Source organism: Aegilops tauschii, chromosome 6 (genome assembly GCF_002575655.3).
Source record: "Aegilops tauschii subsp. strangulata cultivar AL8/78 chromosome 6, Aet v6.0, whole genome shotgun sequence".
Classification (NCBI taxonomy): domain Eukaryota; kingdom Viridiplantae; phylum Streptophyta; class Magnoliopsida; order Poales; family Poaceae; genus Aegilops; species Aegilops tauschii.
In genome coordinates, this window is record NC_053040.3 from 43,104,189 (window position 1) to 43,125,461 (window position 21,273).

The window sequence follows — 21,273 nt, forward strand, 5'->3', positions numbered from 1 at the left end:
AGGCTTACTAAGATGTGGTTTGGTAAGTATGTAGGAGATTCGCTTTACCATGTGCAACTTATCTTACCATTAATTTGGGCACAAACTTCCCTTAGAGTATTTGGTACACCTATTTCTAGCGATAATCTAATGCAAACAAATAATAATAATAATAAATCTTGCTAAACTGCTCCCGAGTGAGAATGCAGAAAATGTCATAAAAAATTCATGGCAAAGGAAATGTGAAATAAGCAATCATCACATACAGTGCTAGAAATGTTATGTATAGACTCCTAGCTTCAAAGAAAATATTACTGCAGAAATGCGAATAATTTAGCTGGGATCACAAGCAAACCGAGTGCCAAATAATTCATTCAACAACACAATGAGTGAAAATTGTTACTGCTTAGCACCAACCATATAGTATTCAACAGCACAATGAGTTAAAATATTATATTACCGCACACATTTGAGTTTGTTCAGAGCTAATCAACATGTGAAGATACTGCATCACGTACAACTCTAAACTAATTGATTTCACACATTTGTACCTAGACTAGAAGACTAGAAATAGTCGATCAGTACATAAGTTTGTGTCTTACTTTTTGTGCAACAGAGTTAAATTAAACATTCTTTGCCAACAAAAATGGGTTGTTTTCCCCTTCTTCGCCTCACCACGCAAGACACAGTCCAGATTTTTCATGCCTCAAACAGTTTGGTATCACTACGAACTGTTCCTCCTACATAATTTACGAGTTTCTAGTTCACTATTTAATTTCCTTCCCAGGCATGAAAATTATTTTAGGAATATAGAGAGCATGGAAAGTATCATTGGTTTGCTCACCTATGTTCAGTGCAGCACACAGTAACTTCATAATTTTTTTAACCTCCCCGCCGACCTCATCACACTTGACTTCAACTATGTTAAGGTGCTCGGATATTGTAGACGGTCTCTCCATTGAATTGTAGCTTCCTTTCAATTCCACCTCATGATTTGGTCCCTACGGTAAGAAAAAAATAAATTTCCAAGATATAGGTAGCCGATAATAACTTTACTAGTGCAGCAATTGTCCATTTAAAAGTTCTATACCTCAGAAAAAAGTTAAAGAGTGAGTTCCTCTAGAACTGGTGAGTTTTTCAGAATGCAAAGCAGTGGATCCAAGCCAGGAGCATCGCACCAGTACTCGTTGAGTAATAAACTCTTTAGCTTGCTAAATATAGGGCTGCAGTGATTCCAATCTCTTGATAAAATGAACTGGAAAGAAAATGCAAATAAGTTAAGTAAATCAAGATGATGAACTTGTAAGGCCAAATTAAAGACGAGTGCCATACGTACGTTTGCAGGTTCAGATATCAACTCAAGATGTTTAGCACTTGAGACACCACCCAGAAGCACAGTGTCGCCGCTTCCATCATCCTTAACAGGAGCACAATTCTTACACTCCTCATTATGGTTAGCTCCACAGAAACCACCAGAGTAGTGGTAATTCAAACAGACATCCGGGCCTTCATAGCCAAGATAAACATACGCCGTCTCTAGGGATGCCATGTTCTCAAGGCAAGGTGCTTTAGCGTCTATGCGATCTAATTTCAGGGTCAGAGAGACGAGGTCGGGAGCAGAGACACGGACCCGGGGAGTCCGGACGGAGCGGCAGCCGGTGATTCTCAGATGCTTTAGGGAACAGGACGATATCCTATCGACGCTGATGCTGCAGTGATTCATGTTCAGACGCTCCAAAGCTGGACAGCTAGCAAAATCAAGAAAGGTCTCTTGTAGGAGTACACCATCAAGGTCCAACGTTCTCAGATGCCGAGAGGCGAAAGGCAGGCCGTCAAGGCAGAGGTAAAGGTAATCGTCATGAGCATGGACATGGAGGGTGAGGGCCCGGACCTTGCACATCACAGCAAAACGGCTCCATACGTTCACGTAGGGCTGGTCGTCTGACATGAACCCGCCGAGCTTGATCTCGACGGTGTCTAGATCGGTGCGCTCACGCAGCAGCAGCAGGTGGTACATGAACTTCCGGAGGTCGTGGACCTGGGCATGCTGCTCCTCGTCGAGCCCGACGATGCGCAGGCCCGTGGTGGACCTCCAGAGATGGCTCCAGCGTCGGGCGAGCACGCACGTGCGCACGGCCGCCTGAACCGGGAGGAAGGAGAGCACGTGGTGGAGCATGTTGTCTGGGAGGGCGCTGATATGATCGGGGACGATCACCACCGGCGGCGAACTCTTGAGCTTCTTCACCGGCGGCGCGATCTTGCGCTTCTTCCTAGGAGGCATTGCGTCGCCGGCGGCCGGCGCTTCAAGGCAGATGACGCTGATGGTGGAGGGAGAGAATGGGATCGGATGAGAAGCTCGTGAGGAATTAAGTCGACTCCGCTCTTTAAAAGCCGACGATAGGAATTGGAGATCTTTAATTGAAGCGTGAAAACTGCTTGGAATCACGTTATATCCCAGATTTTCAGATTTTTTGGGGGTTAGTTGTGATTTCCTTCCAACAAACAAATATGAAATCAGTTTTTGTAGATGGATTTTTGTGTGGTTCAACAAGTTTTAGATGGCATCGAAACTTCATCTCTTTTATTTATCGGGGTGAGAAACTTCATCTCTTTTCTATGGATGGAACCATATTGTACTCGATCTGTGATAGAAACATTTTCACTAATAGATGGAAGCCTACGGTATCATATTTTAGTGCTTGGAAATATATTTTGGTAAACAACATTCATGTTTGATGGAAAGATATGCTTTGTAAAGGAAATTGCTATTCGACCATGAGACAAAAACATTAAAAAAAATCAATGGCAGCACTGCGCTATGATATTTTTTTTGTACTTTAAAACTATTTTTCGGTGTAATAGAAACAGTACCATGTTTAATGGAAATATATATGTGTTTCATAAAAGAAATTGTTATTCAAACATGAGACGGAAACACTTCTTTAAAAATTGATGGAAACATTATTTATGTGCTATGATATATGTTTTCTTGGTTCTTCATAATAATTATTGGGCGACGCTAACGCGTCCATCATTGGATAGAACAACCTGATAAGTGTTACACGTGTGGCACGAGGCAATCCGGTCCTGACGTTTTTTACAACTAAAGTTGCCATCCGAAAAAAAAACTAAAACTTGCCATCCAAAAAAAAAAGTTGTCATGCTTCACAACTAAAGTTGCCATCCTCGCATCACTAAACTTGCCATAGAAAACGCTCGGAGTTGGTATATGTTCGTGCCACACATGTGGCACTTATCAGGGTCCTAGAACAAAAACATCCGCCACCTTCGGAGCCATGCGACTGACACAAAAATAATCATCGGATCTCCCCAAAATGTGTGCGTTGTGAATTGCAACAAGCTGATTGTTGCGATGTTTGCTCTGCAACAACGACTTCGTTGCAAAACCATCTGAAGCATTTTTTTAATCTTAACGCGTTATTTTCTTTAGCATTGTTTTTGCAATAAAGTTCATGCTGCATTTATTTATTTTTTGCAACAGAGGTTGTGTTGCACAAGAAAAATATGTCTTTCACCTTTTTTTTAACATAGATGATGTTGCCGAAGGATGTTTGCAACAGTGGTCGTATTCCAGAAACTTTGCTATCGAGTCCTGTTGTGAATTATTTTTTTGCTAAATAGGTTGTGGTGTGAAGGAAATGGTTCCGTCGGGTGCAGGAGCCTGATCTGGTGACGGCCATGGCCGGCCATAGCCAGGCGGGTGTTGCTGCAGGAGCTTGAGATGGTAGCTGCCTTCCTCGCCAGCAACCACCGTAGGCCGGCGACAAGCACGGACACGCGCATGGGATGGGCGAGCATCTCCCTTGAAGCTCTGTTTTGGGACGAAGGATTGGGCGAGCCGCTGATTCGGGATGAAGGATTGGGGGAGATGGACATGAGGATAAGGTAAAGCAGAGGCTTGCTGTTACGCGTGTGATTATCCATCGGTTGATGTCAATTGTTTCCCATAATTTTTTGGGTCTAATAGAAACAATATTCATGATCGACGGGAAAAATACCTCACAATTGAAATCGTGTGGAAGCACAACTTATTTTTGTGAGAAAACTTTTGATCTATTCATCATGCCGTAGTACAAAGAATACATAACAAAAATTACATCCATGTCCACGCAAATCATTTGATACGAGCACTATAGAACTCTTTTACAATAACACTAATTTAATGTCTGCACAATTCAAGAAAAAAAATCACTTCGATCTGCATGTCCATCGTCACTATGCGTGCTGAACTGGCTGATCATAGGTGAACTCCTTAAGCTACACGAGTTCATCATCAACAAGACATCCGTCGACATACAGCAGTGCCTTGTTCAGCTTTTTCGCACTTAACATTGTTGGCATTGTGTTGGAAATAAAGAAAGACGACTGAATCGGGCGGAGCAAAATGTATGTGCAGTAGTAACATCAGTGAGAAACAATAAAACACACACACCGGTAGTGGCTATAAGAAAAAACAGCTCCGAGGAACAAAATGTTTGCCCAATAATTTTAGGCAAATATAAGCAAATAACAAATGTTGAACCGTACATTATTTTGCAAAAATGATTCAGATCTATTATTCAAGTTCACCAGAAGTATAAAGCAACTCATAATACAAATTACGTAGCGAGTCCGAGACCACCTAATGACCACTACCGTAGTCAGAACAAGCCGCCGACGAGCATTGCCGCCGCTCACCTACCGGAGCCGGCTTGACCTTGTCGATGACAGCCAGGAAGTCTTCGTGCACGTGCCCCTAAGGTCCAGTGCCTGGAGCCGCAGTCGTCGTCGTTGAACCCCTAAATAGATGTGAAACATCTGACACCAAATCTCGTCACATGACGAAAAACCCTAACCTCACCGTCCAAAGGAGACGGCATGAATCTACGCCAGAGCTCCGTCGACTACGTCCAGAAGAACGAACTTGAGGAGGATCGGAGCCCAGAAGACAAACTCGAAGAAGAAGCATCACCATATGTCCGAGCGTCGCACTTGCGAGGACTAAAACAACCCTAACCTAAACTACTAACCGGAGTGGAGGCACCGGAATTTCAGCCGTACACCAGTATTGATTGAACCAAAACTTATAAACAATGGTAAGAAGCTCACGCGGACAATGGTTGTAACAGAGATTACACTATCATAGAAATATATGCAACAAATAAAATTAGAAGCATCTTTGATGTTTATCGTAGAAATATCAACGAGTGAGAAAAATAATATGAACACATATTGGTAGAGGTTGAAAAGAAAAAAAATCATTGCAAGCAAAATGCACAAAAAATGTGTGTACTATAATTCTTTTGATTGCAAATTTGTAGGTAGCTCACCAAGCTGATCGCTTGGTTGTGTACTACTACCTCCGTCTAGGTTTATTGGCCTCTTCGTATTTTACGCCCAACTTTGATAGTAGATTTGACTAATAAATTATAAATTATATGTCACAAAACTTATATTATTGGATTCATATTTGAAAAAAGTTTTCCAATGATAATATTTTTAAGGTATATAACTTATTTTATAATAGTTAAAACAAAGGTCAAAGTTTGACCCAAACTACAAGGAGGCCTAATAAACCAAAACGGAGGTAGTGTAATTCTAGTAAAAGAAGCAAGTCGTGTGTAATACCCCGGATGTAACGTTCCACATTTGTAACTCCAACTCTTGCCATTTTCGGCTATGTGTTATGATATTCCCTTCGTGGTCGGGTTTTGTCTTTCGTTTTGCATTTTGTTCATGTCATGCATCTCATATCATGTCATCATGTGCATTGCATTTGCATACGTGTTCGTCTCTTGCATCCGAATATTTTCCCCGTTGTCCGTTTTGCAATCCGGCACTCCCACCTCCTCCGGCGCACCCCTCTTGTTTTCTTTTCGTGAGCGGGTCTTGAACGTTCTCGTAATGGACCGAGTCTTGTCAAGTGGCCTTGGTATACCACCGGTAGGCCACCTGTCAAGTTTCGTCCCATTTGGAGGTCGTTTGGTGCTCCAACGGTTAACCGGGTAACCGCAAAGTCCTTTTGTGTGTTGCAGCAAAACCCCCTCTAAACAGCCCCAAAACCCCTCTAAGTCTCTTCCATGCTCTAGGTCGTTCGATCACGATCGTGTGGGCGAAAACCGTGCTTCATTTGGACTCTCCTAGCTCCCTCTATCTATTTATACACCCTCCCCTCCGAAATCCCGGGTCCAAACCCTAGCCCCGCTCCCTCCGCGCCGCCGGACGTGTCCGCCCGGTGCCGGACGAACCAGCCGCCGCCGCCCGCAGCCAGTCAGAGCACGCCACGTGGCGCCCCGCGCCCACATCGCCGCCGGCCCGCCGGGGCCCGTGCTGGGCCCTCCCGGCCCGCGCCTCCTCCGCTCCGCGCCCGAGCGCCCCCGCGCCCGGCCCGCGCCTCGCCGCGCCGCCCGCGGTTTCCCCGCCACCCGCCGACCGTCGCCGCGCGCCACCGCCATCGGTGCCCGCGCCCGCCGCCTCGCCGGTCGCCGCCGCCGTCCTCCTCCGCGCCCTCACCCGCAGCCGCCCGACGCCAGCGCCCTCCTCCGCCTCCTCCGGCCGCCCCGTCGCCTCTACCTCCGGCGAGCTCGGCCGAGCCAGATCCGATCGGGTCAACGCCAGTGGTTGACTTTCTCCCCTCTAAATTTCTCCAAGTCCCGAATCATTTACAATACATGCTCATGTTCATTGCATTATAACTTTCTGTATATAGCTCCGTTTCGTGCGTGTAATATATCCTAATGTTCATCTCGAGATGCTCCTCATTTTGTTCCATTATGCCATGTTAATTTGAGTCCATCTTGATGCCCAAATCTCTGGTGCAAGAGTGCTATATGCTGTTAACTGCTGTTACTTATCAGAACTTGAGGATTTGTTATTTTTGTTGCATTTAATGTGTGCATCTTATGGGCATGAGCTCTACATGTGTTTTGATGTATGCCATGCCATCTTTACAGAGGTGTATGCCATGTATTTTTGTGATCTCCGTGGTGACTAGCACAAGCATGCAAACTAGGCTTCGTGATGTTTCTGATTTCAGGGACTTAGTAATTTTACCAAGTCTGTGACTGCTGTTATTTTGTTGCTATGTATCCATGTGTCTACAGAGAGATCCATGCTCCTTTTGGTGATGTTCAGTAAGGATGTTCTGTAGATATAGCTGTGATCTATCCATTCATGCCCTTGTTTGCAATTATGGAGTGCCATAGCATGTCTTAATCTTGCTCTACTTTTGCTATAAAATATTTCTGACAGATTGTTTACGTGTTATTCAATATTGCCAAGCTTGTTGTAGTTAATCCTTTCATGCTATGTATTTGTTCTCGCCATGGATAGCTTCATAAACATGACATCTTGCTGTAGGTATGCTTTTTTTTTCATGCATTGTTTTGTGGTGAGTGCATCAAGCTCACCAAGATGCCTTCATATTACTGTTTCTACCATGCTCTGTTTTCTGCTAAGTCTGAAACCTGTTAACGAAACTTGCTATGTTTACATGGTTGCCACCATATCTTCTGGTCATTTTTGGTTTATGGTCAGTAAGGAACTTTTGTCACATGCATTTAGTAGATTCATTCCATGCCTTGCTTTACTATGTTAAGTTCCTATAGCAAGTTAATTTCGTGCTCTGAACATTGCTACCTGATGCTGTTTATGCCATGTCCAGTAATTTCATTAAGTCTGTGAACCTGTTATCTTTTGCACTTTTGTCATGCTTGTTTGAACCTGTTATGATGTGATCTAGCCGTAGCTCAGTCTTCATCTTTTGTCAAGCATCTCCTGTAGATTACTGCCAGATGCTTTGTTGCTATGTTGGAGTGCTGTAGCATAGTTGCTTGATGTAATCTAAGTGCTATCATGCTGTTAATCGCAGATTCGTGTCATTCTTGTTTTGCTTGCCATTTGCAAACCGTGCATCCGTTTCCGGTGATCTTTATATCGATTTCGACCGAAATCATCTCATCTTTCCAGTGGCATGCTTGGTTTGCCAAGTTACTGCCTTGTTCATCATTTTCCTTCCGGAGCACGCATATGCATCGCATATCATATCTCGCATATCATTCATGTTTCGCATCATGTTGCTTGTGCATTTCTCGTGATTGATTGTGGTTCCATTGCTTGTGTTCTTGTCTTTGGTAGAGCCGCGAGACGAGTTCGTGAATGAGGAACCTGTTGAGTACGCTTACGAGGATCAAGCTCTCGACAACTCTGAGAACCTTGCAGGCAAGATGACCACCCCTCGAAATCACTTCTATCTTTGCTTTGCTAGTTGTTCGTTCTATTGCCATGCTGCGCTACCTACCACTTGCTATATCATGCCTCTCATATTTTCCATGTCAGCCTCTAACCATCCTTTCCTAGCAAACCGTTGTTTGGCTAAGTTATCGCTTTTGCTCAGCCCTTCTTATAGCGTTGTTAGTTGCAGGTGAAGTTGAAGTTGGTTCCATGTTTGGATCATGGATATGTTGGGATATCACAATATTTCTTATTTAATTAATGCATCTATATATTTTGGTAAAGGGTGGAAGGCTCGGCCTTATGCCTGGTGTTTTGTTCCACTCTTGCCGCCCTAGTTTCTGTCATACCGGTATTATGTTCCTTGAGTTTGCGTTCCTTACGCGGTTGGGTGATTTATGGGACCCCTTGACAGTTCGCCTTGAATAAAAATCCTCCAGCAAGGCCCAACTTTGATTTTACCATTTGCCATCTAAGCCTTTTCCCCCGGGTTTTTGCGAGCCCGAGGGTCATCTTTATTTAATCCTCCGGGCCAGTGCTCCTCTGAGTATTGGTCCAATCTGTCAGTCGCCGGTGGCCACCAGGGGCAACTCTGGGCTGGACTACCGGAAGCTTGGACAATCCGGTGTGCCATGAGAACGAGATATGTGCAGCTCCTATCGGGATTTGTTGGCACATTCGGGTGGCTTTGCTGGTCTTGTTTTACCATTGTCGAAATGTCTTGTAAACCGGGATTCCGAGACTGATCGGGTCTTTCCGGGAGAACGTTTATCCTTCGTTGACCGTGAGAGCTTATGATGGGCTAAGTTGGGACACCCCTGCAGGGTATTATCTTTCGAAAGCCGTGCCCGCGGTTATGAGGCAGATGGGAATTTGTTAATGTCCGGTTGTAGAGAACTTGTCACTTGACTTAATTAAAATACATCAACCGTGTGTGTAGCCGTGATGGTCTCTTCTCGGCGGAGTCCGGGAAGTGAACACGGTTTGAGTTATGCTTGAACGTAAGTAGTTTCAGGATCACTTCTTGATCATTTCTAGCTTCTCGACCGTTGTGTTGCTTCTATTCTCGCTCTCATTTGCGTATATTAGCCACCATATAGGTTTAGTGCCTGCTGTAGCTCCACCTCATTACACCATCCTTTTCCTATAAGCTTAAATAGTCTTGATCTCGCGGGTGTGAGATTGCTGAGTCCTCGTGACTCACAGATTCTACCAAAACAGTTGCAGGTGCCGACGATGCCAGTGCAGATGATGCAATCGACCTCAAGTGGGAGTTCGACGAGGAACGTGGTCGTTACTATGTGTCTTTTCCTGATGATCAGTAGTGGAGCCCAGTTGGGACGATCGGGGATCTAGCATTTGGGGTTATCTTATTTTCATTTGGATTTGACCGTAGTCGGTCTATGTGTGGATTTTGGATGATGTATGAATTATATTTATGTATTGTGTGAAGTGACGATTGTAAGCGAACTCTCGTTATCCCATTCTTGTTCATTACATGGGATTATGTGAAGATGACCCTTCTTGTGACAAAACCACAATGCGGTTATGCCTCTAAGTCATGCCTCGACACGTGGGAGATATAGCCGCATCATGGCGTTACATCCTGGTTCCAATTTCGTGGGGTTTTATATCCCGTATGAAAATCAGAAAATGGATTTTATTCTTATATGTGTTTCGGGTAGTGAAATTACAACATTTTACTAAGTTACAAAAACGGGTTCAGCCATACCAGACCGTGAAAATGTGTTTTCGCTCCTTTCGCTATGGTTCCAGCGCAGGGAGTAGATAAATAGCATCATACGTAGCTAAAGTATCGACTCTCCCCGGCTAAGAATGGTACATTATGAAAAATACGAGATTCTAAGAGCATCTAGAGCCGGGCACTTCAAATATGTCTCAAAGCATATAGATTTATTGAAAAGTCAAACATCACAAAGTTTGACCATGTACGTGGAGAAAAACATTTACATCTAGAATGGCAAACATAGAGATTCATCATGAGATGTAGTTTCGTATGATGTATCTTTGGTATTGTAGATATAAATAATATTTGCGTAAACCTTGTCAAAGTTTCCAAAGTTTGACTTCCAAAAAAATCATATGCACTGCATTATCGAGCGGATGGAATATCTCTTCCCCCCTCTCAGCTATCTGACGCACAACTCAGCCGTACCGCCACAACAGTCCTTTGTCCTGCGCTCACCGCCGTACGTCTGGCAACTCTCGGGCTGCCCCTTGCGCTCAATGTATTCGACACATTGCCTGACCCGATTTTTTTGTGATTTATTTGTAGGGAATACAATGGATTTGGATGCTTCGTCGGACGAGGAGTATGGACTGACGAAGCTTGGTCAAATGATTCAAGATGAGTTTTTTGATTCGCTGGATTCGGGCGAAGAAGCGGACATGATCGTGCTCATGAGCATCCAAGCGGAAATGGACCGGAGGGTGAAGCGGAAATGGATCGTGCCCATACAACGGCAACCGCCTCCGCGATCCCACATCAAGCGTCGTCGACGCGGAGGAAGCTCTGGCTGCCACGCGCATCCTGCGATGAGCCCGGACATGGGATCCTAAGATCCACCGCCACCGGCGCCGCCACAAGGACCCACCACCTGGCCCGTCATCCCCGGCGAAGGAGACGCCGCCACCACCATGGTCGGATCCAGGTCAGCCGTCGCCATCGCCACCGACAAGACCGAATCCGAGCCGGGTGCTGCCGCCGCCGGCCATGGCCAGCCCCACCTCCATCCTCTGGCCACGTCCAGCCGATCACCACATCACACCCAGCCGAACTCCACCCGCGCCGCCACAGGGAGCCGCTGCGCCGCCGTGCCTTGGATCAGGATGCCGCCATCGTTGAAGCCGTCGTCTCGCGCTGCGTGGCATCGAGCGAGGAGAGGAGAGATCCCCGCCGCCGCCTACGCCGACCAGATCGGCGGCGGCGAGGGAGGGAGCTGGAGGAGGCCTTTCTTTTAAGTCTGAGCACGCTAATGGGCCGGCCCGTTATTGTAAACGCTTAAGGCGAGAGCTTCTTCTGTCTCGCTGTAAGCAAGATATAGTCGCCGCGGTCGATGTGCACTATTAGTGAGTCATGATCGGACGCAAAACGTTCTACAATATTCTGAGTTAGATTTAGGAGGTGGGCTAGTCGTAAGCTCCCCCATTTCTTCCCTATATGTTTTAAGTCTCCGCGCGCCAATGGGCTGGCCTGTTACTGTAGACACTTAAGGTGAGAGCTTCTTCCGTCTCGCTATATCTAGTGGGAGCTCCTGTCTGCCGCTCTATGCGGCAAAAAAGTCAAGTTCTGTAGGTATTGAATTTAGGAGCTCCAGTTCGTCAAGACATGCTACTACCAGTTCACCTGACGACCGTATCTGAATATTAGGCTGTGCGAATAGATTAAGAACCAAAACCATCGCAGATCCAAGTATTTTTGAAATTTCAAACCCAAAACATTTGTTTTAAAAAAGGAAATGTTTATGAAACGCGAATACTTTTTAAATTTGTGAATTTTTTTTCAAAAACTCAAACATTTTCAAAAAAGGGAGCATTTTTTGAAAATACTGAACAATGTTTTGAAACTCAGGGATAAAAAGAATACATGAACATTTTTTTAAAATGGGAACATTTTTTGAAATTCTTAATTTTCTGGAAAATGCAAAATTTTATGAAACTCTGGAACAAAATTTGAAAATACAAAAAATTTTTCAAATTCGAAAACTAAATTTGGAAAGCGGACATTTTTTGAAAATAAGAGTTTTTTTAAAAACTTCAGAACAAAATTTCAAAACATGAACATTTTTTTGGAAAATGCACGTAATATTTGAAACAGAACATTTTCTTAAACTCCAGAACACAATTTAAGACATGAACAAATTTCGAAATTTGTGAACATTTTTTGAAATTTGTGAACAATTTTTGAAATGAGAACATTTTTTGAATCTTCCGAACAAAATTTGGAAACATGAATATTTATTGAAATTTGCGAACATGTTTTGAAACGAAATTATTAATTAAAATCCCCAAATTTTTTTGAAGACGTTTTGAAATTTTTGAACAGAAACATAAAGAAAAGAATCTGAATAAAAAAGAAAAAAGAGAAGAAACAGAAACAGAAAAAAAGAATAAAAGGATTAGTAAAAACATAAGAAAGCAAAAAACAGCCAAAAAAGGGTTCAGGAACATTCTAGAATCTTCATAAAACCAGAAAAACCAGGCTGGAACCTTCCAGAATGTTCCAACCGGATGCCTAGCTTCTCCAATGGGCCGGCCCAGTTTGATCACTAGCTTTTTGATCTGGTCCGTGCGAAGGATCGACTACTTTTACGCAGAATGCGTCAAATAGGAAAAGCCATATCTAGTCGTAAGCTCCCCCGTTTCTTCCCTATTTCTTTTAAGTCTGAGCGTGCTAATGGGCCGGTCCATTACTGTAGACGCTTAAGGCGAGAAAGAAAAAAATCTAGTCGTCACGGTCAATGTGCACTACTAGTGGGACATGATTGAACGCAAAACGTTCTACAATGTTATGAGTCACATCTAGGAGATGGGCTAGTCTCCCAATACCCCCAAAATTGCTGGGAGTTAGTTTACAGGGTGTTTCTTTTATAGTTATAGAAAAGAACGGGCTAGAGAGAGAGAGAGAGAGAGAGAGAGAGAGAGAGAGAGAGAGAGAGAGAGAGAGAGTAAAATAAGCTCTTGGCTAATCTCTTGGTTAAGAGACAGACAATAGTTCCCCGCAAAAATAAGAGACAGACAATCGTTGAGGTGTGTTGACCTTGTTACCTTGCTATTATATCACAAGTCGTGCTGGGAAATACCCCTTGTTTCCTGGGTGTATATATATATCCTATATGAAAAAAATAAAAAAAGTTTAGATTTTTTTTGAAATAAACTTGACTTTGTTTTGCACTAGTATATAAATTTTCAGGGCAAAAAAAATCTAGCATTGACTTCAGGGCAAAAAACAAAAATGATTTGCTATTATAGGTCATAACTATTCACACTATTTTGGAAGATTTTTTTGAAAAGAATCAAACGTTTTTTTTTTCTTTTTGTGGATTTTTTAATACAATTACAATGAAAGGTCAAGTTTATTTCTAAAACATTTTCAGAATTTTGACTTATTATTCAGTTACTATTTTTTCCCGTATAGGGTGTATATATACACTAATAGACCAAACGTCCACGTCCAAGTCGTGCCATCTTTTTCATGTAGAGTAAACTTGAGACATGTGATAGTCGAATCTAAATGGTGTGGAGAGCCTGAAGAGATAGAGAACCAACTTTTTTCACAGATGTTCATAGGGGAAAGTGGCCGCTAGAACATCATATGGTCTGCAGTTTCAAGCGTGTGGGAGCAAAAGGGACAGCCACACTTGGAGGCGTCGAGTCTGTGCTTGTGCTTGCGGAGGAGAAAGTCATGGCTATAAATCTATGATGAGTAGACAAGGAGCCCGCCGAAGAATGGGAATCAGAATAGCACGAAGCTGGTAGAGATCAAACAGAGTAAGAAGAAAGCAGGTGAATAATTCATAACACAACAAGTAATGCAGAAAAGACATGCCAAGCGAGTAAACCAGTCCATGAACCTAAAGTGCAACAGAAATTACAAGATACCATAAAACCAAGTCCAGCTAGATGGTCTAGAGTTCACAAGTTACATGATCCGGATTCTACACTATTCCTTTGTTCGGTAGAATTGGCATCAGATGCACATGCACCAAAACGACGGAAACCTTGTCGCAGCATATACTTACGCCTTTCCATTTCTGAATAGTCAAGAGATGGTAAATCCATCGACAATCCAGATCATCTCGCCCTTACAAGAAACCGAATTCTGTACACAAATGAAAAGGTAAGTCTGATGTGTCTGCAGAAGTACAAAATGCACGGCTAGTTGTGACAATGAAAATGAAGATACTGTAACAATTTGGAATATATATCAGCATGTGAAGGTACTGTAGACATTTGAGTTACTGTTCAGAACTACTATATCAGCATGTGAAGATACTGTATCACTGCCTAGAATGCACCAATACGGATTCGTGTATCGGTATCGGGCCGATACCGATACGTAAATTCGTCATTTTTTAAAAGTGCCAATATGGGGATACGTTTGACTAATTTTTAAAAAATAATGATAAATAGTTCTTTAATATGAAGTGTGACCAACAATTTAACTTGATGGTTTGATTTTTTTTCCTAAACATGGCCAAGGTGTAGATTTCATAGAAATATTATGCAGAAGAACACCAATACAGACATGTTTGTAGTGCAGGGAGGGTAGCTGCCCATTAGATAGAAATTTATATGAGAGAGGGGGGAGGGGGTTGGAGCAAGAGCATCGGATTAGGCATCACGGGCTTGCCGCCGGCAAGCTACTGCTCGATCCTGAGGGTGGAGGTGGGGAGCATGCCCTCGAGCTGCTCCTGGATCCTGCTGGAGGGGAAGCCAGGGAGGAGGCGAGTCAGATGAGGACTGAAGAGCGGGAGCTGCCGCCGGTGAGTTGCTGCTGCCTGCTGTTGACAGGAGAAGGGACCGAGTCGGAGAAGAGGATGTGAGGAATGAGGAGCACAAATCCTCCCAAGATCACCCCTAGCTTGCCGCCAAGTTTGCCGCCGCAGATTGAGCCGCCGTCTAGGTCAGGAGAGCGGGAGGGAATGGGATCAGGGATGGGTTTTGGTCCAGGTAGGGTTGAGACATACACGTGAGTTGGTGCACTGTTACTGGACTTGGACGTATCAGGAGAGTACCCATGACACCATGAGGTATCCCTCAAGGATCAGAATTAAAATTGTTTGTTTTTAATGGTTAATCAGCCGATAATCTCCTGATACGTATCAGGGACGTAACCAGGACAAAGCCGTTTCTGTACGGTATCCAATACAGATACATTGATTTCCTAAAGTATCCGTGTATTCTACATCACTACTCTAAATTAATCAATTCAGACATTTGTGCTATTGCCGAATAAAAGCAGAACTAATCAACAAGTCCATATTGTGTTACATTGCTGTTCGGGCAACACATATACTAAATATCCTTTGCCAACAAAAAGGATTATATTAGTTTCATTTCTAAGCCTGGCCAGACTTGGTCCAGATCTTTCATATCTTAAAACAATTTGGAATCCCTACAAATTGTTCTTTGTTCATAATTCTTCAGGTTTTTTTAATTTACAGCCTGCTTTCTTAGTTTCTTTCTCGCATATGAAAGCTAATTTAAGAACATAGAGATCATGTTAGGAGTCATTAGTTAGCTTACGTATGTTAAATGCAGACAAGAGCTTCAAGACTTTGAGAATCTTCTCGTCGACCACATTACACTTGACTTCAACCATGTTAAGGTGCTCTGATATTGCAGACGGACCCTCCATTGGAGTGTAGCTTCCTTTCATTTCCACTTTATGATCTGGTCCCTATGGTAAGAAAAAACATTGGACCAATATAGATAGCTGATAATAGCGTTTAACACTAAAACAGTTGTCCATTTAGAAGATTTATATACCTTGGAGAAAAGTTGAAGAGTGAGCTTCTCTAGAACTGGTGAATTTTGCAGAATGCAAGCTAGTGGATCCAAGTCAGGAGCCTCGCACCAGTACTCATTGAGTAATAAAGTCTTTAACTTACTAAATGTAGGGCAGCATTTCAAATCTCTTGTGAAAATGAACTGGAAAGAAAATACAAGAAGTAATTAAATCAAGTAATCCTTACTAAAAATGCAAGATGCTGATCTAAGACCCGCAATCTGTTTGCGATGCATATGTAATCTGTTTATCTTTGATTCTTTAGAAACAATGTAGATAATGGAACATAAAACAGGGATAACACAAATGAAAGAGTTAAAGATGAGTGTCACACCTTTCCCAATTCAGATATCAGTTCAAGATGTTTAGCACTTGAGATCCCACCCAGAAGCACGCAATCGCTGCGGCCATCATTTTTTGATAAACAATTCCCACATCCGTTCTTATTAGCATCACAGAAGACACCCGAGTTATAATTCAGACAGACATCTTCGCAGCCTTCGCCAATATTCACACATGCAGTCTGTAGCAACGCCATGTTTTCAAGAAAAGGGGTTTTACCCCAAAACCAATCTAGTTTCAAAGAGACAAGGCCTGGAGTAGAAATGTTGAGCCGGCAATCCAGATCATAGCCGCAATGAGTGATGCTCAAATGCTTTAGGGAACGGGATGATATCTTACGACCATCGATATTGCAATCATCCATCTTCAGATTCTCCAATGCTGGACAGCTAGCAAAATCAAGAAAGCTCTTTTGTAGGACTAGACCATAAAGGTCCAATGTTTTCAGGTGCCGAGACACAAGAGGCAGGTGTAATCATCTTCAAGGATATGAAGGGTGAGCACCCGAACTTTGCAAATCAGAGCGAAACAGATCCATAGATTCACATAGGACTTTTCGTCATCGGAGCAACTGTGGAATTTCATCTCAACACTTTCAAGGTTGGTGCGCTCGCGCAGCATCAGCAGATGTTCCACGAACTTCCGGAGGTGTTGGACTTGGGCATTCTCCTCATCGTCGAGGCCTACGATGCGCAGGCCTGTGGTGGACCTCCAAAGGTGGCGCCAGCGCCGGGCTAGCACGCACGTCCGAACAGCCGCCTGCGCTGGGAGGAAGGAGAGCACGTGCTGTAGGAGACTGTCGGGGAGGTCGTGCACGGTGGTGCTCAGGGTCACCGGCGGGACACTCTTGAGCTTCTTCCTAGGAGCCATGCGTCGTCGGTGCTGCGAGGCAAGAAAGAATCAGACGGCCGCGAGGGTGGAGAGAATGGGATGAGATGGGCAGATGGATTTCTCGCCTTCCGGCGGACTCGCCTCACCTGGCCGGTAAGTCGCCGCCGCCGCCGCCGCCGCGAGAGCCGGAAGATGGGCGGATGATGCAATCCTAGGTAACTAACACTCGATTCTCAACTCCGGAACACCAGATCCATCCAGGATACAAATTGGAGTAGCTAGGGTTTCGGCAAGAATGGAGGGATTGGGGAACAGAGCCAGGAGGTGGAAGAGGAACTCGCCCAGCGGCACACGCCCAAGTAGCCACCTCACTGACTGTCTGACTCTGAGTCCAGTATTCTCCACGGACGCGGGGGGTGGGCTTGGCGTTCCTCTTGGGCCGGGCTGCCCGGCGTGCCCATTGACCTGGTCGCTCCCGTGACATTGCCTCCCCTTTGATTCGGCTTGTCCCCGAGCCAACACCCTCGAAAATCTTGATTTGAGTGGCACATTTTGTCTTCCGAGGTAGCGAGACGGGGAAAGGATGTGGCTAGGTCTCGGTGGACTGAGATTTAACCAAATTCCAGTCAAATTACATAACATGCAAGAGAGAAAATGAAAAAATCGAAAAGAAAATTTTGCACAAATCTCAAAGTAAGATTTCACGGATATATCATCGACAGAGACTTCGTTAAGTCTCAGTCGAATGAGACTTAGCAAGATTGCACGGGGAAACCTGACCGATGGACCAACACCTGCTTGACTTGCGTGTTAGCAACCTAATAGTACCTCACTCTTGATCTACTACTCTCACGCTCAAATCCGGGTAGCAATAGGAATACAATCTCAGGATTACACGAATTGGGGGGGGGGGGGGGGGGGGGGGGTGGAAGAGGAGAGAGCCGCCGTCGGGTTCGCGTCGTGATCCACTAGATGAGTCCTCTATCTTTGCCAGCCAGGTAAGTAGGTGGGCAACGGACAACTCATGCCCACTCGGGGCGAGCTCTCTTGGGTTGGGTCTCTGTTGCCTTTTGGGCCAAGTGGTCTACGAGGCCATGGAAGCGTTGTCCGTTGGGGCATGCATGTCAGCAGCGCTTACAAGGCTTGCCCTCAAGCCCCGACACTAGGCAATCTGGCTTGAAGCTTCGTCTTGTTCTCCCAGGTGTCGTTGCTGGCAGCACGATCAAACCAGCGGATGAAGACCTGCTCGACCTTGTCGACGTTCTTGCATTTCCAGCGGCTGCACATCATGGCGCCCGGGATGACGTCGGTCGACACTAGTGGCAGTGGTTCAACAGCAGTACCTGGAAGCAAGACGTGGCCAAGATGAGATACGTGGAAAACGGGATCCCTAGCAGCCGTACTCTCGGCCCTCCTCCGCCTCCACCTATCCTCGCCGCCGTCCGCAGCGCCGCCGGGCAGAGCTTGGCCGGCTGGGCGGCGGCGGGGCGTCTCTTCCCCTTGTCCATCGCAGCTGGCGCATGGCAGCCAGATCGGACGGGGCGCCGGGCTAGCGTGGGGTTGAGCGGCGCGGCGGGCGTGTTTCTTGGCAACGTCGTGCGCTGCGCGGCGGTGGTGGTGGCCTGCTCGCAGCGTGGTGACAGCTGCGTGCTGGGCAAGATCGGTGGTCGCGGGCGCTGCCGGGTTCAGATCGGATCCATCTGGGTCTTGGGCTTGAACGCCGGTGGCCGCCGTGGGGTGGTGGTTGATGTCTACTACACAACCTTCTTCTTGTAGACGTTGTTGGGCCTCCAAGTGCAGAGGTTTGTAGGACAGTAGCAAATTTCCCTCAAGTGGATGACCTAAGGTTTATCAATCCGTGGGAGGCGTAGAATGAAGATGGTCTCTCTCAAACAACCCTGCAACCAAATAACAAAGAGTCTCTTGTGTCCCCAACACACCCAATACAATGGTAAATTGTATAGGTGCACTAGTTCGGCAAAGAGATGGTGATACAAGTGCAGTATGGATGGTAGATATAGGTTTTTGTAATCTGAAAATATAAAAACAGCAAGGTAATTAATGATAAAAATGAGCACAAACGGTATTGCAATGCTAGGAAACAAGGCCTAGGGTTCATACTTTCACTAATGCAAGTTCTCTCAACAATAATAACATAATTGGATCATATAACTATCCCTCAACATGCAACAAAGAGTCAATCCAAAGTCACTAATAGCGGAGAACAAACGAAGAGATTATGGTAGGGAACGAAACCACCTCAAAGTTATTCTTTCTGATCGATCTATTCAAGAGTCCATAGTAAAATAACACGAAGCTATTCTTTCCGTTTGATCTATCATAGAGTTCATACTAGAATAACACCTTAAGACACAAATCAACCAAAACCCTAATGTCACCTAGATACTCCAATGTCACCATAAGTATCCATGGGCATGATTGTACGATATGCATCACACAATCTCAGATTCATCTATTCAACCAACACAAAGAACTTCAAAGAGTGCCCCAAAGTTTCTACCGGAGAGTCAAGACGAAAACGTGTGCCAACCCCTATGCATAGGTTCCCAAGGTCACGGAACCCGCAAGTTGATCACCAAAACATACATCAAGTGAATCAATAGAATACCCCATTGTCACCACGGGTATCCCACGCAAGACATACATCAAGTGTTCTCAAATACTTAAAGACTCAATCCGATAAGATAACTTCAAAGGGAAAACTCAATCCATTACAAGAGAGCAGAGGGGGAGAAACATTATAAGATCCAACTATAATAGCAAAGCTCGCGATACATCAAGATCGTGCCATATCAAGAACACGAGAGAGAGAGAGAGATCAAACACATAGCTACTGATACATACTCTCAGCCCCGAGGGTGAACTAATCCCTCCTCGTCATGGAGAGCGCCGGGATGATGAAGATGGCCACCGGTGATACATCCCCCCCTCAAGCAGGTGCCGGAACAGGGTCCCGATTGGTTTTTGGTGGCTACAGAGGCTTGCGGCGGCAGAACTCTCGATCTAGGTTATTTTCTGGAGGTTTCTGTATTTATAGGAATTTTTGGCGTAGGTTTCACGTCAGGGGGGGTCTCCGAGCCGTCCACGAGGCAGGGGCCCATGCCTAGGGGGTGGGCGCGCCCCCCACCCTCGTGGATGGCTCGGGACTCTTCTGGCCCAACTTTTTTACTCCGGGGGCTTCTTTTGGTCCATAAAAAATCGTCAAAAATTGGCACATCAATTGGACTCCGTTTGGTATTCCTTTTCTGTAAAATTCAAAAACAAGGAAAAAACAGAAACTGGCACTGGGCTCTAGGTTAATAGGTTAGTCCCAAAAATCATATAAAATAGCATATAAATGCATATAAAACATCCTAGAAGGATAATATAATAGCATGAATACTTCATAAATTATAGATACGTTGGAGACGTATGAGCATCCCCAAGCTTAATTCCTGCTCGTCCTCGAGTAGGTAAATGATAAAAGAAATAATTTATGAAGTGTGAATGCTAGCAGGTGCACAAGTTTGATCAATGATAATTTCAATCACCTTTTCTAGCATCATTATATGTCATAACAGTAGCTCATATCATAAAGCTTCTCATGATCAAGTAACAAGCTATTCACATGTTAAAGTATAGATCATAAACTTTCTTGAAAACTAACAAACAGTTCTCAGTCATCGAACAATTGCAATTTATCTTATTTTCAGGAAGGGTCTATGTAAGAGCTTTGATTTAGCAAATCCCACATACTCAACTATCATACAGTCTTCCATGATTGCTACCACTCAAAGCATATTTTTAGAACAAATAGCATCCATCGAACACAGAGAAAGATAGGGGCTTAATGTTTCGCCTCCCAACTTATTTATCATATAGATAATTGTCAACAATAATAATTCATGATCAAATATATTTGAATGGCCATATATGCTTAGATCTTTCTCCACCACATGATGCTTGCCAACTAAAAAGTAGGTTGGAATGAGAAGGAATACTACTGACTCTTGCATAAAAGTAAAAGATAGACCCTTTGCAGAGGGAAGCAGGGATTTGCAGAGGTGCCAGAGCTTGAAGCTAAAACAGAGATGAAAATAATTTTGAGAGGTGTGATTTCATTGTCAACATAACGACCAAGAGTTCCCAATATCTTCCATACTAGATACATTATAGGCAGTTCCCAAACAGAAAGGTAAAGATTTTACTCCCCCTCCACCAACAATCACACTCCACGGCTTGTCCGAAACAACGGGTGCCGTAACTATCAACAATCCTGGGGGAGTTTGTTTAAATTATTTGCGAATTTGTTTTTGATCTTTTGATCATAGGACTGGGCATCCCAGTTACCGGCCATT

General features: G+C 44.4%; 2 pseudogenes; both read right to left on the minus strand.

The window, feature by feature from the left end:
- Positions 1-746: 746 nt before the first annotated feature.
- On the minus strand, positions 747-2,260 carry LOC109758174 (F-box/LRR-repeat protein At4g14103-like; annotated as a pseudogene).
- An 11,463-nt stretch (positions 2,261-13,723) lies between these two features.
- LOC109758184 (FBD-associated F-box protein At5g38590-like) lies at positions 13,724-17,305 on the minus strand (annotated as a pseudogene).
- Positions 17,306-21,273: the final 3,968 nt, after the last annotated feature.